This window comes from Rutidosis leptorrhynchoides, chromosome 1, assembly GCF_046630445.1.
Source record: "Rutidosis leptorrhynchoides isolate AG116_Rl617_1_P2 chromosome 1, CSIRO_AGI_Rlap_v1, whole genome shotgun sequence".
In the NCBI taxonomy this organism is placed as follows: domain Eukaryota; kingdom Viridiplantae; phylum Streptophyta; class Magnoliopsida; order Asterales; family Asteraceae; genus Rutidosis; species Rutidosis leptorrhynchoides.
The window spans coordinates 328,849,126-328,858,029 of NC_092333.1; the positions used below are offsets into that span (position 1 = coordinate 328,849,126).

Here is an 8,904-nt window from a genome sequence, read left to right on the forward strand (position 1 = left end):
ATGGATATGTGTGTGTGGAGTGAGCAGCAGAGACCAGTCGATGCTTTTTTAATCTATCCAGTTTTTAAGCTCCCTGCGATCACATGGGTTGGCAGTGTAAACCGATCGCATGGGGTGTATTTTCTCTCTTTTTTTATAAATCTTTAACTAATAAAAGCAATTAATTAATTAATTTTAATATTTTGTGTTCCTTGATATTTAGAATGAGGTCGTTTCGGTACGTTTACCTAGTTCGTCCCTCGCCAAAATTTTAAAATTTTCAATTTTAAAACGATTGTTTTAAAAGCAAAGATTTTTGCATTTCTTAATGTTTTTGACATACTTTAGATCAATAAGATTAAAAATAATGATAACAAAATTTGTCGCCCCGCCCTTGGGTAAAGCAATTTCGGTTCAACGACCTAGTCTTCAACTCACGACGAATTTTAAATATCAAATTTTTAACTTAATGAAATAAAGTACATTTTTGTTTTTAAATTTACACCAAACCTAAATTTAAAATGCATAATAATAAAATTTCATATAAATATTAATAATATTTATATACATTAATTTTACAATTTTTTATATTTAAAATAATATAGTTATATATTAATTTATTTTTTAAAACAAGGAAAAAATAAAAATTAAATTCTTTTTGGTCTTTTATCCCACTTTAATCAATCAAATATCTACAAAAATATACGTCCCTCTTTTGGGTAAAGTAATTTCGGCTATTTTATCCTAGTTTTACTCCTGATGAATTTTTGAAATATTTTGAATTGATTGATTAAAGATATTTATACCTTATGAATAAACGGTAAATTTCGCAGTGATGAATTAAATTTTTGTATGATATCAATAATTTCGGTTTCGCATACCTAATTTTATTGAATATCAATTTAATACTTTATAGCGAACGATTCAGCGTTTATTATCAAAAGGTTAAAAGCAATAAATAAAAACAAATAAAAACTGTACATACTTACCTGTGAGAAAGAATTCTCAGAGACCTGCTTTAGTTGACTCGTATGAGAGTCGTTCGATTTGGTTCTCCATAGCTACATAAGCGTAACCTCGAATTTTCAATAACTTTTCTTCTAAACATATGAACGGTCCTTCTCTGCATAGAGTAATGAACTCGGTATTGGAATGTGTTTGATTGTTCGAACATTTCCCTTCGTGTGACCATTTTCCGCATTTATGACATCTTTCAAGGTGCCGTGCTCTTCTTTTTGTTGCGGATTTTGATTTTCCTTTACCAAAATGTATCTTATTATGATTCTTCCTGAGTTCTTTCCTTACTTCGTCCATTTTTTCTCTTATTAATGATACCAGTTCACTCGAGAAGATGTTATTATTACGTTTAATAATCATAGCGTGTAGTAGTAGACCATGGTTCAAATCAAAGGAATTCTTCATCTCATAAAACCTAAAAGAAATAAAAATTCAGAATGGAGGGAGAAGACTAGTTCTTTAGGGTCTGCTAGGGAAAGACCATTCGGATTCCATTTTCGAGAACTACACGAAAATAGAACATCTAACTCTAACAGAAATTCATATTACCATTAAAAGATTCGAATCTTCCCACACTTAGTTAGCTGTGGTGTCGAAATTGTGATTAACTTCATCTTAAACTTCCATTGGATTATCTATGTAATGTTTAACTCTGTGACTATTAACCTTAAATTCAATCCCATTTGAATTTATTAACTCTACTGTTCCGTACGGGAAAACTCTTTTGACTATGAATGGTCCAGACCATCCAGATTTCAATTTTTTAGGAAATAGCTTGAATCGTGAATTGAAAAGAAGAACTCTGTCTCCTTCCTTAAATTCTTTTAAACTTCTAATTCTTTTATCATGCCATTTCTTCATTCTTTCCTTATAGATTAACGAATTTTCATATGCATCATGTCTTAATTCTTCTAATTCGTTTAGTTGACTTAACCGTAGACGTCCGGCTTCATGCAAATCAAGATTACATGTCTTTAAAGCCCAAAATGCTTTGTGCTCAATTTCTACTTGGAAAGTGACATGCTTTTCCGTAAACGAGTTTAAAAGGTGTGGTTCCAATTGGAGTTTTGTAGGCTGTTCTAAAAGCCCAGAGTGCATTCTCCAATTTCATGGACCATTCCTTCAGATTTGATCCTACGGTTTTCTCTAGAATACGTTTTAATGCTCGGTTGGTATTTTCAACTTGTCCACTTGTTTGTGGATGATAAGCGGTTGAGATTTTATGAGTTACTCCATATCTTTTGAGAACTTTCTCAAGTTGATTATTACAGAAATGAGTACCCCGATCACTTATTAAAGTTTTCGGTGTTCCGAACCTTGCAAAAAGACGTTTTAAAAAGTTGACTATAACTCATGCATCGTTAGTTGGGAGAGCTTGTGCTTCCGCCTATTTAGATACATAATCAATGGCAATGAGAATGTAGAGATTATTATGAGATTTCAAAAATGGACCCATAAAGTCAATACCCCAAACGTCAAATACTTCACATACTTGAATGACGTTTTGTGGCATTTCATCACGTTGACTTATTTTTCCGGCCCTTTGACAAGAATCACAGGATTTACAAAGAAGATGTGCGTCTTTGAAAATTGTAGGCTAATAAAATCCAGCATCGTAGACTTTCCTTGCTGTAAGTTGAGGCCCATAATGCCCTCCTGTTGGTCCTGTGTGACAATAGTTTAAGATTTGACTAGCTTCATCTCCAAATACGCATCGGCGTATTATTCCATCGGGACAACTTTTGAATAAATGTGGATCTTCCCAAAAATAGTGTTTTATATGACTAAAGAATTTCTTTCGTTTTTGGTACGACAACCCTTTTTCAAGGAATCAACATACTAAGTAGTTTGCATAGTCTATAAACCATGGAATTTCATTATAATCGATTTTCAAAACATATTCATCAGGAAAGTTATCTTGTATGGCCGATTCATTTAGAACTTCTAATTTAGGATTTTCAAGGCGAGAAAGATGATCAGCGGGGAGATTTTCTGCTCCCTTTTTGTCTCGGATTTCAATATCAAACTCTTGCAAGAGTAAGATCCAACGGATTAATCGTGGTTTGGCATCTTGTTTCGAAAATAGGTATCTAGGAGCAGAATGGTCGGTATAGAACACTGTTTTAGCTAGAAAGAGATATGAACGAAATTTGTCAAAAGCAAAGCCAATAGCAAGGAGTTCTTTTTTAGTAGTTGTGTAATTCATTTGTGCTCCTTGTAACGTCTTACTGGCATAATAAATAGGTTGAAATCATTTTTCAATCCTTTGACCTAAAACGTCTCCCATTGCAAAATCACTTACATCGCACATGAGTTCAAATGGTAGATTTCAATTTGGAGTTATCATGATCGGCGCATTAGTGAGTTTTTCTCTAAGAATATTAAAAGATTTGATGCATTCATTCGAAAAGATTAATGGAGCATCTTTTTCAAGAATCTTTTATGAAACGTCGGTAAAAACCGGCATGCCCTAGAAAACTCCTAACTACTCTAACATTGGTGGGATGTGGAAGTTTAGCAATTACATCTACTTTAGCTCTATCCACTTTAATTCCTTGCTTTAAAATTTTATGACCAAGAACGATGCCTTCTCTAACTATGAAATGGCATTTCTCCCAATTAAGTACCAGATTTGATTTCTCGCATCAAATAAGCATTCGTTCAAGATTAACTAGACATGTTTCAAAAGTATCACCGAAGACTGAAAAGTCATCCATGAAAACTTCCATGCATTCTTCTATCATGTCGTGAAAAATTGCCATCATGCACCTTTGAAAGGTTGCAGGGGCGTTGCATAGTCCAAATGGCATGCGTTTGTACGCAAAAGTACCATAAGGGCCCGTGAATGTGGTTTTCTCTTGGTCCTCGGGTGCGATTGGAATTTGAAAGTATCCGGAGAAACCGTCAAGAAAACAATAGTAACTGTTCCCGGCTAACCTTCCTAACATTTGATCAATGAAAGGTAAGGGAAAGTGATCTTTTCTGGTGACGTCATTTAATTTTCTATAATCAATACAAACACGCCATCCCATTATAGTCCTAGTAGGAATAAGCTCATCTTTTTCATTTGTGATAACAGTCATGCCACCCTTCTTAGATACACATTGAACTGGGCTTACCCATGGATTATCAGAGATTGGATAAATTAAACCTGCATCTAGCAGTTTAATAATTTCTTTCTTAACAACATCTTGCATATTAGGATTTAGTCTTCGTTGGTGTTGCACATAGGTTTTATGATTTTCTTCCATAAGGATTTTATGTGTGCAATACGAAGGACTTATGCCTTTAATGTCATGAATCTTCCATGCAATAGCTGGTTTATGAGCTTTTAGCACATAAATGAGTTAAGATTTTTCATTTTCTGTAAGAGAAGACGATATTATTACAGGTAATTTGGATTCACCATGTAAATAAGCGTATTCCAAATGGTTTGTAAGTGGCTTTAACTCTAATATCGGTGGTTCTTCCATCGATGATTTATATCGATATATGTCTTCCTCTTTTAGCATTTCAAGTTCTTCTGTTGTTGGTTCATATTCATTAGCCATGAGTGCAGCTAATATTTCAGCTTTATCAATTGGTTCAGTTCCTTCTCCTAAAGAAGATTTTCCTGTTCCTTGTAATTCTGGAAATTCTTTTATCAATTCTGCATGTGAATCTATAGTTTGAATATAATAACATTTATCATCTGCAAATTGCGGTTGTTGCATGGCTCTATCCATAGAAAAGGTAACACTCTCGTCCTCTATACTTAGGGTCAGTTTCTTACCAAACACGTCTATTATTGCTTTAGCCGTGTTTAAGAATGGTCTTCCTAATATGAGAGGAACTCGAGAATCTTCTTCCATGTCCAGAATAACAAAATCTACTGGAAATATTAAAGTACCAACTTTAACTAGCATGTTCTCCATTATCCCTCTAGGATATTTTACAGACCGATCAGCTAGTTGTACGCTTATTCGTGTTAGTTTCAATTCTTCAATGTCTAGTTTAGCGTATAATGAATATGGCATTAAATTTATACTAGAACCTAAGTCTGCCAATACTTCTATTGAACTAAGACTGCCCAGAAAACATGGAATTGTGAAACTTCCTGGATCTGATAATTTTTCTGGTAGCTTATTCAACAGCACTGCAGAACAATTAGCATTCATTGTAACAGCCAAGAGTTCTTCCATTTTCTTTCTATTTGTGATTAGATCTTTCAGGAATTTAGCATATCTTGGCATTCCTGAAATCTCATCAATGAAAGGAAGGTTGACATTTATTTGTTTAAACATATCCAAGAATTTGAATTGCTCTGCTTCAAGTCTTTCTTTTCTTATTTTACTCGGGTAAGGAAGTGGTGGTTGGTATGGTTTAACATAAGGCTTTTCCTTAACTGTGTTATCTTCATTAACTTTTTCAACTACCGGTTCTGTTTCCTTTTCTTGCTCAGGCTGTGGTGCCTGTTTAGTAGGAATAAAGTCATCAGAAATTACAGGTATTTCAGGTGGTTTAAGTGTAATACCACTTCTTGTGGTAATGGCTTTAGCTGTTTCATTCCGGGAGTTAGCATTTGTATCGCTGGGTAGACTTCCCAGTTTTCTTTCACCTATCAACCTTGCTAGGTTGCTCACTTCTTATTCCAGATTTTGGATAGAAGCTTGTTGATTTCTAAATGCTTGAGCATTTTGTTCATTAGTTTGTTTATGAAATGTGAAAAACTGCGTTTGAGATTCAACTAGCTTTGACATCATATCTTCTAAATTTGGCTTTTTATCATCGGTTTGTGGTGGTTTATTTGGAAAAATAGGTCTTTGCTGGTTGTAAGTATTATTAGATACTTGTTGATTGCTAGGACCTTGTTGATTGTTGTATGGAACATTTCGGTTATAATTCTGATTGTAGTTTGCTCTTGGCTATTGATAATTATTCTGATAATTATTTCCAGGCCTTTGGTTCATGTATGAAACATTCTCTCTTCGTTCCATTGTTTGTTCAATACTGAGATAATCTTTTGTCAAATGTGGTCCTCCACACTGCTCACAACTAATTCGTATTGCGTGAATATCCTTAGTCATCTTTTCCATTCGTCTCTCGAAAGCATCTAACTTTGCAGAAATGGAATCAAAGTCATGGCTAGAATTGGCTCTAGCCACTTTAGATGTCTAACGATGTCTTTTTCTTGATGCCACTCATGTGAGTGGGAGGCTGTGTTATCAATAATTTTGTAAGCTTCAGTTGCGGTTTTCTTCATAATGGAACCACCAGCTGCTATGTCGATGTCTTTTCGTATAGTAATGTCGCATCCTTGGTAGAATATTTGTACTATCTGATAAGTGTCTAAACCATGTTGAGGACATCCTCTCAACAACTTTCCAAATCTTGTCCACGCTTCATATAAAGTTTCATTTGGCTTTTGTGTGAACGTAACAATTTCTCCTTGAAGTCTCACGGCTTTAGATGCCGAAAAGAATCTTTTAAGAAATTTCACAACTAAAACATCCCATGTATCAATCGCCCCTTCAGGTAACGATTCTAACCAATCTTTGGCTTCTCCCTTTAAAGTCCAGGGAAATAACATGAGATAGATCTGTTCATCCTCAACTTCTCTGATTTTAAATAGAGTACAAATCCTATTAAAGGTACGAAGATGTTCGTTTGAATCTTCCTTTTGCGTACCACTAAATTGGCATTGATTAGTTACCATGTGTAGGATTTGTCCTTTGATTTCATAATCTGGCACATTAATGTCTGGTTGAGTAATTGCGTGACCTTGGCCAGTGCGTGTAGCTCTCATTCGATCTTCCATACTAAGAGGTTCCTGATTTTTCATGATTGAATTTGTTAAATCTGAATCACTAGGGGATTCTGATTTAATGCTTTCTTCCTCGACAATCTCCGGATGTGTAATTTGTGGTTCAGGATCTATGAATTATCCTTGAATATCCTTCGAGTTCTCAATTGTGAGGTCGGGTTCAAAAAATGGATTATCGGAAATTTGAATTGGAGTACTTGGTTGACTAGATGATGATTCTAAAGAAAAATCAACGGCGACAATATTGGCTAGATGTCTTGATCGAGTTACAGGTGGTGAACGTATGAAAGGTGGTGAACGTTTTTCTCGGTGCATTCACTGAATATCCTATTAGTTATAAAAATAAAAAATTATACTCCATCCGTCCCATTATAAGTGTCCACTTACTTTTTGCACACAGTTTTAGGAAATCCCACTAACTTCATTCTCCACCAATAAGAATTCTTCTCTCTCCAGAATAACCTCTTCTGATTGGTTGTAACACAAATTAGACACTTGTAATGGGACGTCCCAAAATGGAAATATAGACACTTTAAGCGGGACGGAGGGAGTATAAATTATCAAATTAATAGACTTTTTTGATTTTGCCCACGTTTCGAATAGCCAGTAGATGCAGCAGGTAGCCAGGATCCTTTAAATCGGAAGCCCACAACTCGCCACTAACAAATCCAACTATTACTACGAACCAGAAAATTTTGGATGTCTATCAATTTAACCGCTTAAAATAATTTTTTGTCGAAATTTTGAAGATAAAATCTATGTCCTAAAAACTAGAGCGTCGAGAAATAAGAGGAAGAAAAAGAGTGCGTCAAAAAATGTCGAAAAATAAAAGGTCGAAAAATAATAATAAGAAAGTAAAGCGTCGAAACTTAAAAGTCTAAAAACTAAATATTAAAAGTTGTGTCTAAAGGTATTAAAGCTTAAAGGGATTCTAAATACAAAACGGCAATAACTTAAAAAGTACTAAAATTTATTAAATATTAAAGCGATGAACGATGTCATAAAATTCTAAAGCGCCTAAATCTTAATCTAAAGAAAAAGCACTTAAGGGATTTTACGACAAAGCCTAGAAATCTAGAAATATAAAATAACTAGTTTAAAACTAATTACGAACGATAAAAATACAAATTAGAAATTAAAAGATTAAAATATACAATTTATAAAAAGATATAAAAAATGATAAAATTACTTATTTTTATAAAAATATTATTTTTATATTATTTTTTTATAAAAGTATTAATTTATATATTAATAAAACTACTTAAAACTTAAAAATACAAATTTAATTTAAAACTAAACTAAATATTAAATTAATTAAACCCTAATTAGGTTTAATGATAATAATAATTAATAATAAAACCCTAAATCTGCAATTAATGGCGTACTAGGTTTGCTGTCAGTAACCCTCATGCGATCGCATGAGTTCTAAGTATCTAGGCCATTCGGTCGCATGGACTGTAGATCCAGGCCAGTTCTTGGCCTGCTACAGTATTGAGGACCGATTTCAATTTTAATTATTATTATTTTTTTGATTTTTAATTTATAGAAATAAAATAATTTAAATAAAACTTATAAAAAAATTTACTTATTAGTTTTATAACTTTTAACAATAAATAAAAATATAAACTTTTTTAATTTAACTAAACTTTAAAAATGTAGATATATATATTTTTTTCTTTTTCTTGTTTTATATTTTTGTTTTTAATATTTAAAACTTATATAAATATATTTTTACAAAAATAACTTAAAAACTAAATTTTTTTATAGCGTTTCTCTTCGGCGTGATTTTTCCCCGGCAGCGGCGCCAAAAATACTTGATGTCAAAGCGAAGGGGTACGTAATACTATTAATTTTACTACGAAATACTATTAAATACGATACAATTTACACAAGTTATTTATTTATTTATTGAATGGATATACCTAAACCTTGCTACAACACTTATAGGTAGTGTACCTAATCGTAGAGTAGTGTACTTTTTAGTAAGTCCGGTTCGTTCCACAGGGAGCTAGCTGAGTTTAACGCTATATAAAAGGGGGTTTTTACCGTTTAATGACCGGTTTGTCGATTTTAAGATTTAAATCACAATTAAAACCTAATGTAAA

General features: G+C 33.1%; 1 non-coding gene across 1 annotated transcript; it reads left to right on the plus strand.

Annotated features, from left to right (window-relative positions):
* The first annotated feature begins 6,326 nt into the window (after positions 1-6,326).
* LOC139886972 (small nucleolar RNA R71) lies at positions 6,327-6,433 on the plus strand. The gene has a single exon (XR_011772828.1). It is a non-coding gene; the product is annotated as a small nucleolar RNA R71 (small nucleolar RNA).
* The last annotated feature ends 2,471 nt before the right edge of the window (positions 6,434-8,904 follow it).